Here is an 8,204-nt window from a genome sequence, read left to right on the forward strand (position 1 = left end):
GTCCTTCTTGCCTTCTTTCCTTCCTTTCCTTCCTCCTTCCTTCCCTTCCCTCCTTCCTTCCCTCCTTTAGACAACGAATCATCACCAAATTGAGGAGGTGGTCATCTGACAGCAAGATTTATGGTTTTCCCTCCCCCTTAACCAACCTCTTTTTGTGAGTTGTATGTGTACGCTTCTGTGTAAGACTTTGTCTGTACAGCTTTGCTTCCAACATTTGTCCTAAGGTTCTATCCGTCCACCTTTTTTTTTCTAATTAAGAATTTTTTAATTCAATAACTTTATTATACTCTATTTTATTTTTACTGTATCTTCTTTCTGTTTTCCCTTCTTACCCTCCTTCCTTCCTTCCTCCCTCCCCTCCTTTCGTTCCCTTCTTGCCTTCTTTCCTTCCTTGCTTCTTTCTTTCTTCCTTCCTTCCTTCCTTCCCTCCTTCCTTCCCTCCTTTAGACAACGAATCATCCCAAATTGAGGAGGTGGTCTCTGACAGCAAGATTTATGATTTTTCCCCCTTTACCTCTTTTTGTGAGGGTGTATGTGTACGCTTCTGTGTAAGACTTTGTCTGTACAGCTTTGCTTCCAACATTTGTCCTAAGGTTCTATCCGTCCTTTTTTTTTTTTTTTTCTAATTAAGAATTTTTTAATTCAATAACTTTATTATACTTTATTTTATTTTTACTGTATCTTCTTTCTTTTTGTTTTTCCTTCTTTCCCTCCTTCCTTCCTCCCTCCCTCCCTCCCTCCTTTCGTTCCTTCTTGCCTTCTTTCCTTCTTTGCTTCTTTCTTTCTTTCTTCCTTCCTCCTTCCTTCCTTCCTTCCCTCCTTCCTTCCCATCCTTTCCTTCTTTCTTTCCTCATACGTCTACTAATTCCCTCTACTTTTTCTCCCTCTTATTCTGAGCCGTGTGGATGAAAGGCTCTTGGTGCTCCAGCCAGGAGGCAGGGCTCTGCCTCTGAGGTAGGAGAGCCAACTTCAAGACACTGGTTCACAAGAGACCTCCCAGCTCCAGATAATATCAAACGGCGAAAATCTCCCAGAGACCTCCATCTTAACACCAGCACCCAGCTTCACTCAACGACCAGCAAGCCACAGTGCTGGACAACCTGTGCCAAACAACTAGCAAAACAGGAACACAACCCCACCCCATTAGCAGAGAGGCTGCCTAAAACCATAATAAGGCCACAGACACCCCAAAACACACCACCAGACGTGAACCTGCCCACTAGAGAGACAAGATCCAGCCTCTTCCACCACAACACAGGCACTAGTCCCCTCCACCAGGAAGCCTACACAACCCACTGAACCAACCTTAGCCACTGGAGACAGACATCAAAAACAGGAGGAACTACGAACCTGCAGCCTGCAAAAAGGAGACCCCAAACACAGTAAGATAAGCAAAATGAGAAAACAGAAAAACACACAGCAGATAAAGGAGCAAGATAAAAATGCACCAGACCTAACAAATGAAGAGGAAATAGGCAGTCTACCTGAAAAAGAATTCAGAATAATGATAGTAAGGTTGATCCGAAATCTTGGAGATAGAATGGACAATAGAATGGACAAAATGCAAGAATCAGTTAACAAGGACCTAGAAGAACTAAAGATGAAACAAGCAACGATGAACAACACAATAAATGAAATTAAAAATACTCTAGATGGGATCAATAGCAGAATAACTGAGGCAGAAGAACGGATAAGTGACCTGGAAGATAAAATAGTGGAAATAACTACTGCAGAGCAGAATAAAGAAAAAAGAATGAAAAGAACTGAGGACAGTCTCAGAGACCTCTGGGACAACATTAAACGCACCAACATTCGAATTATAGGGGTTCCAGAAGAAGAAGAGAAAAAGAAAGGGACTGAGAAAATATTTGAAGAGATTATAGTTGAAAACTTCCCTAATATGGGAAAGGAAATAGTTAATCAAGTCCAGGAAGCACAGAGAGTCCCATACAGGATAAATACAAGGAGAAATACGCCAAGACACATATTAATCAAACTGTCAAAAATTAAATACAAAGAAAGCATATTAAAAGCAGCAAGGGAAAAACAACAAATAACACATAAGGGAATCCCCATAAGGTTAACAGCTGATCTTTCAGCAGAAACCCTACAAGCCAGAAGGGAGTGGCAGGACATACTGAAAGTGATGAAGGAGAAAAACCTGCAACCAAGACTACTCTACCCAGCAAGGATCTCATTCAGATTTGATGGAGAATAAAAACCTTTACAGACAAGCAAAAGCTGAGAGAGTTCAGCACCACCAAACCAGCTTTACAACAAATGCTAAAGGATCTTCTCTAGGCAAGAAACACAAGAGAAGGAAAGACCTATAATAACGAACCCAAAACAATATAGAAAATGGGAATAGGAACATACATATCGATAATTACCTTAAATGTAAATGGACTAAATGCTCCCACCAAAAGATACAGATTAGCTGAATGGATACAAAAACAAGACCCTTACATATGCTGTCTACAAGAGACCCACTTCAGACCTAGAGACACATACAGACTAAAGTAAGGGGATGGAAAAAGATATTCCATGCAAATGGAAACCAAAAGAAAGCTGGAGTAGCAATTCTCATATCAGACAAAATAGACTTTAAAATAAGGACTATTAAAAGAGACAAAGAAGGACACTACATAATGATCAAGGGATCGATCCAAGAAGAAGATATAACAATTGTAAATATTTATGCACCCAACATAGGAGCACCTCAATACATAAGGCAAATACTAACAGCCATAAAAGGGGAATTATGGCTGTAACACATTCATAGTAGGGGACTTAAACACCCCACTTTCACCCATGGACAGATCATCCAAAATGAAAATAAATAAGGAAACACAAGCTTTAAATGATACATTAAACAAGATGGACTTAATTGATATTTATAGGACACTCCATCCAAAAACAACAGAATACACATTTTTCTCAAGTGCTCACTAACATTCTCCAGGATAGATCATATCTTGGGTCACAAATCAAGCCTTGGCAAATTTAAGAAAATTGAAATTGTATCAAGTATCTTTTCTGACCACAACGCCATGAGACTAGATATCAATTACAGGAAAAGATCTGTAAAAAATACAAACACATGGAGGCTAAACAATACACTACTTAATAATGAAGTGATCACTGAAGAAATCAAAGAGGAAATCAAAAATACCTAGAAACAAATGACAATGGAGACACAACGACCCAAAACCTGTGGGATGCAGCAAAAGCAGTTCTAAGGGGGAAGTTATAGCAATACAAGCCCACCTTAAGAAGCAGGAAACATCTCGAATAAACAACCTAACCTTGCACCTCAAGCAATTAGAGAAAGAAGAACAAAAAAACCCCAAAGCTAGCAGAAGGAAAGAAATCATAAAAATCAGATCAGAAATAAATGAAAAAGAAATGAAGGAAACAATAGCAAAGATCAATGAAACTAAAAGCTGGTTCTTTGAGAAGATAAACAAAATAGATAAACCACTAGCCAGACTTATCAAGAAAAAAAGGGAGAAGACTCAAATCAATAGAATTAGAAATGAAAAAGGAGAGGTAACAACTGACACTGCAGAAATAAAGACATCATGAGAGATTACTACAAGCAACTCTATGCCAATAAAATGGACAATCTGGAAGAAATGGACAAATTCTTAGAAATGCACAACCTGCCAAGACTGAATCAGGAAGAAATAGAAAATATGAACAGACCAATCACAAGCACTGAAATTGAAACTGTGATTAAAAATCTTCCAACAAAGAAAAGCCCAGGACCAGATGGCTTCACAGGCGAATTCTATCAAACATTTAGAGAAGAGCTAACACCTATCCTTCTCAAACTCTTCCAAAATATAGCAGAGGGAGGAACACTCCCAAACTCATTCTACGAGGCCACCATCACCTTGATACCAAAACCAGGCAAGGATGTCACAAAGAAAGAAAACTACAGACCAATATCACTGATGAACATAGATGCAAAAATCCTCAACAAAATACTAGCAAACAGAATCCAACAGCACATTAAAAGGATCATACACCATGATCAGGTGGGGTTTGTTCCAGGAATGCAAGGATTCTTCAATATACGCAAATCTATCAATGTGATAAACCATATTAACAAACTGAAGGAGAAAAACCATATGATCATCTCAATAGATGCAGAGAAAGCTTTTGACAAAATTCAACACCCATTTATGATAAAAAACCCTGCAGAAAGTAGGCATAGAGGGAACTTTCCTCAACATAATAAAGGCCATATACGACAAGCCCACAGCAAACATCATCCTCAATGGTGAAAAACTGAAAGCATTTCCACTAAGATCAGGAACAAGACAAGGGTGCCCACTCTCACCACTCTTATTCAACATAGTTTTGGAAGTTTTAGCCACAGCAATCAGAGAAGAGAAGGAAATAAAAGGAATACAAATCGGAAAAGAAGAAGTAAAGCTGTCACTGTTTGCAGATGACATGATCCTATACATAGAGAATCCTAAAGATGCTACCAGAAAACTACTAGAGCTAATCAATGAATTTGGTAAAGTAGCAGGATACAAAATTAATGCACAGAAATCTCTGGCATTCCTATATACTAATGATGAAAAATCTGAAAGTGAAATCAAGAAAACACTCCCATTTACCATTGCAACAAAAAGAATAAAATATCTAGGAATAAACCTACCTAAGGAGACAAAAGACCTGTATGCAGAAAACTATAAGACACTGATGAAAGAAATTAAAGATGATACAAATAGATGGAGACATATACCATGTTCTTGGATTGGAAGAATCAACATTGTGAAAATGACTCTACTACCCAAAGCAATCTATAGATTCAATGCAATCCCTATCAAACTACCACTGGCATTTTTCACAGAACTAGAACAAAAAATTTCGCAATTTGTATGGAAACACAAAAGACCCCGAATAGCCAAAGCAATCTTGAGAACAAAAAAAGGAACTGGAGGAATCAGGCTCCCTGACTTCAGACTATACTACAAAGCTACAGTTATCAAGACAGTATGGTACTGGCACAAAAACAGAAAGATAGATCAATGGAACAGGATAGAAAGCCCAGAGATAAACCCATGCACATATGGACACCTTATCTTTGATAAAGGTGGCAGGAATGTACAGTGGAAAAAGGACAGCCTCTTCAATAAATGGTGCTGGGAAAACTGGACAGGTACATGTAAAGAATGAAATTAGAACACTCCCTAACACCATACACAAAAATAAGCTCAAAATGGATTAAAGACCTAAATATAAGGCCAGAAACTATCAAACTATTAGAGGAAAACATAGGCAGAACACTCTATGACATAAATCACAGCAAGATTCTTTCTGACCCACCCCCTAGAGTAATGGAAATAAAAACAAAAATAAACAAATGGGACCTAATGAAACTTCAAAGCTTTTGCACAGCAAAGGAAACCATAAACAAGACCAAAAGACAACCCTCAGAATGGGAGAAAATATTTGCAAATGAAGCAACCGACAAAGGATTAATCTCCAAAATTTACAAGCAGCTCATGCAGCTCAACAACAAAAAAACAAACAACCCAATCCAAAAATGGGCGGAAGACCTAAATAGACATTTCTCCAAAGAAGATATACAGACTGCCAACAAACACATGAAAGAATGCTCAACATCATTAATCATTAGAGAAATGCAAATCAAAACTACAATGAGATATCATCTCACACCAGTCAGAATGGCCATCATCAAAAAATCTAGAAACAATAAATGCTGGAGAGGGTGTGGAGAAAAGGGAACCCTCTTGCACTGCTGGTGGGAATGTGAATTGGTTCAGCCACTATGGAGAACAGTATGGAGGTTCCTTAAAAAACTAAAAATAGAACTACCATATGACCCAGCAATCCCACTACTGGGCATATACCCTGAGAAAACCGAAATTCAAAAAGAGTCATGTACCAAAATGTTCATCGCAGCTCTATTTACAATAGCCCGGAGATGGAAACAACCTAAGTGCCCATCATCGGATGAATGGATAAAGAAGATGTGGCACATATATACAATGGAATATTACTCAGCCATAAAAAGAAACGAAATTGAGCTATTTGTAATGAGGTGGATAGACCTAGAGTCTGTCATACACAGTGAAGTAAGTCAGAAAGAAAAAGACAAATACAGTATGCTAACACATATATATGGAATTTAAGAAAAAAAAAAATGTCATGAAGAACCTAGGGGTAAGGCAGGAATAAAGACGCAGACCTCCTAGAGAACGGACTGAGGTTATGGGGAGGGGGAAGGGTGAGCTGTGACGGGGCGAGAGAGAGTCATGGACATATACACACTAACAAAGGTAGTAAGGTAGATAGCTAGTGGGAAGCAGCCGCATGGCACGGGGATATTGGCTCGGTGCTCTGTGACAGCCTGGAGGGGTGGGATAGGGAGGGTGGGAGGGAGGGAGACGCAAGAGGGAAGAGATATGGGAACATATGTATATGTATAACTGATTCACTTTGTTATAAAGCAGAAACTAACACACCATTGTAAAGTAATTATACCCCAATAAAGATGTTAAAAAATAAATAAATAAATAAATAAAAAAAAAAAAAAAAAAAAGAGACAAAGAAGGACACTACATAATGATCAAGGGATCGATCCAAGAAGAAGATATAACAATTGTAAATATTTATGCACCCAATATAGGAGCACCTCAATACATAAGGCAAATACTAACAGCCATAAAAGGGGAAATCGACAGTAACACATTCATAGTAGGGGACTTAAACACCCCACTTTCACCCATGGACAGATCATCCAAAATGAAAATAAATAAGGAAACACAAGCTTTAAATGATACATTAAACAAGATGGACTTAATTGATATTTATAGGACACTCCATCCAAAAACAACAGAATACACATTTTTCTCAAGTGCTCATGGAACATTCTCCAGGATAGATCATATCTTAGGTCACAAATCAAGCCTTGGTAAATTTAAGAAAATTGAAATTGTATCAAGTATCTTTTCTGACCACAACGCCATGAGACTAGATATCAATTATAGGAAAAGATCTGTAAAAAATACAAACACATGGAGGCTAAACAATACACTACTTAATAATGAAGAGATCACTGAAGAAATCAAAGAGGAAATCAAAAAATACCTAGAAACAAATGACAATGGAGACACAACGACCCAAAACCTGTGGGATGCAGCAAAAGCAGTTCTAAGGGGGAAGTTTATAGCAATACAAGCCCACCTTAAGAAGCAGGAAACATCTCGAATAAACAACCTAACCTTGCACCTCAAGCAATTAGAGAAAGAAGAACAAAAAAACCCCAAAGCTAGCAGAAGGAAAGAAATCATAAAAATCAGATCAGAAATAAATGAAAAAGAAATGAAGGAAACAATAGCAAAGATCAATAAAACTAAAAGCTGGTTCTTTGAGAAGATAAACAAAATAGATAAACCACTAGCCAGACTCATCAAGAAAAACAGGGAGAAGACTCAATTCAATAGAATTAGAAATGAAAAAGGAGAGGTAACAACTGACACTGCAGAGATAAAAGAGATCATGAGAGATTACTACAAGCAACTCTATGCCAATAAAATGGACAATCTGGAAGAAATGGACAAATTCTTAGAAATGCACAACCTGCCAAGACTGAATCAGGAAGAAATAGAAAATATGAACAGACCAATCACAAGCACTGAAATTGAAACTGTGATTAAAAATCTTCCAACAAAGAAAAGCCCAGGACCAGATGGCTTCACAGGCGAATTCTATCAAACATTTAGAGAAGAGCTAACACCTATCCTTCTCAAACTCTTCCAAAATATAGCAGAGGGAGGACCACTCCCTAACTCCTTCTACGAGGCCACCATCACCTTGATACCAAAACCAGACAAGGATGTCACAAAGAAAGAAAACTACAGGCCAATATCACTGATGAACATAGATGCAAAAATCCTCAACAAAATACTAGCAAACAGAATCCAACAGCACATTAAAAGGATCATACACCATGATCAAGTGGGGTTTATTCCAGGAATGCAAGGATTCTTCAATATACGCAAATCTATCAATGTGATAAACCATATTAACAAATTGAAGGAGAAAAACCATATGATCATCTCAATAGATGCAGAGAAAGCTTTTGACAAAATTCAACACCCATTTATGATAAAAACCCTGCAGAAAGTAGGCATAGAGGGAACTTTCCTCAACATAATAAA

Source organism: Tursiops truncatus, chromosome X (assembly GCF_011762595.2).
Source record: "Tursiops truncatus isolate mTurTru1 chromosome X, mTurTru1.mat.Y, whole genome shotgun sequence".
NCBI classification, from domain to species: domain Eukaryota; kingdom Metazoa; phylum Chordata; class Mammalia; order Artiodactyla; family Delphinidae; genus Tursiops; species Tursiops truncatus.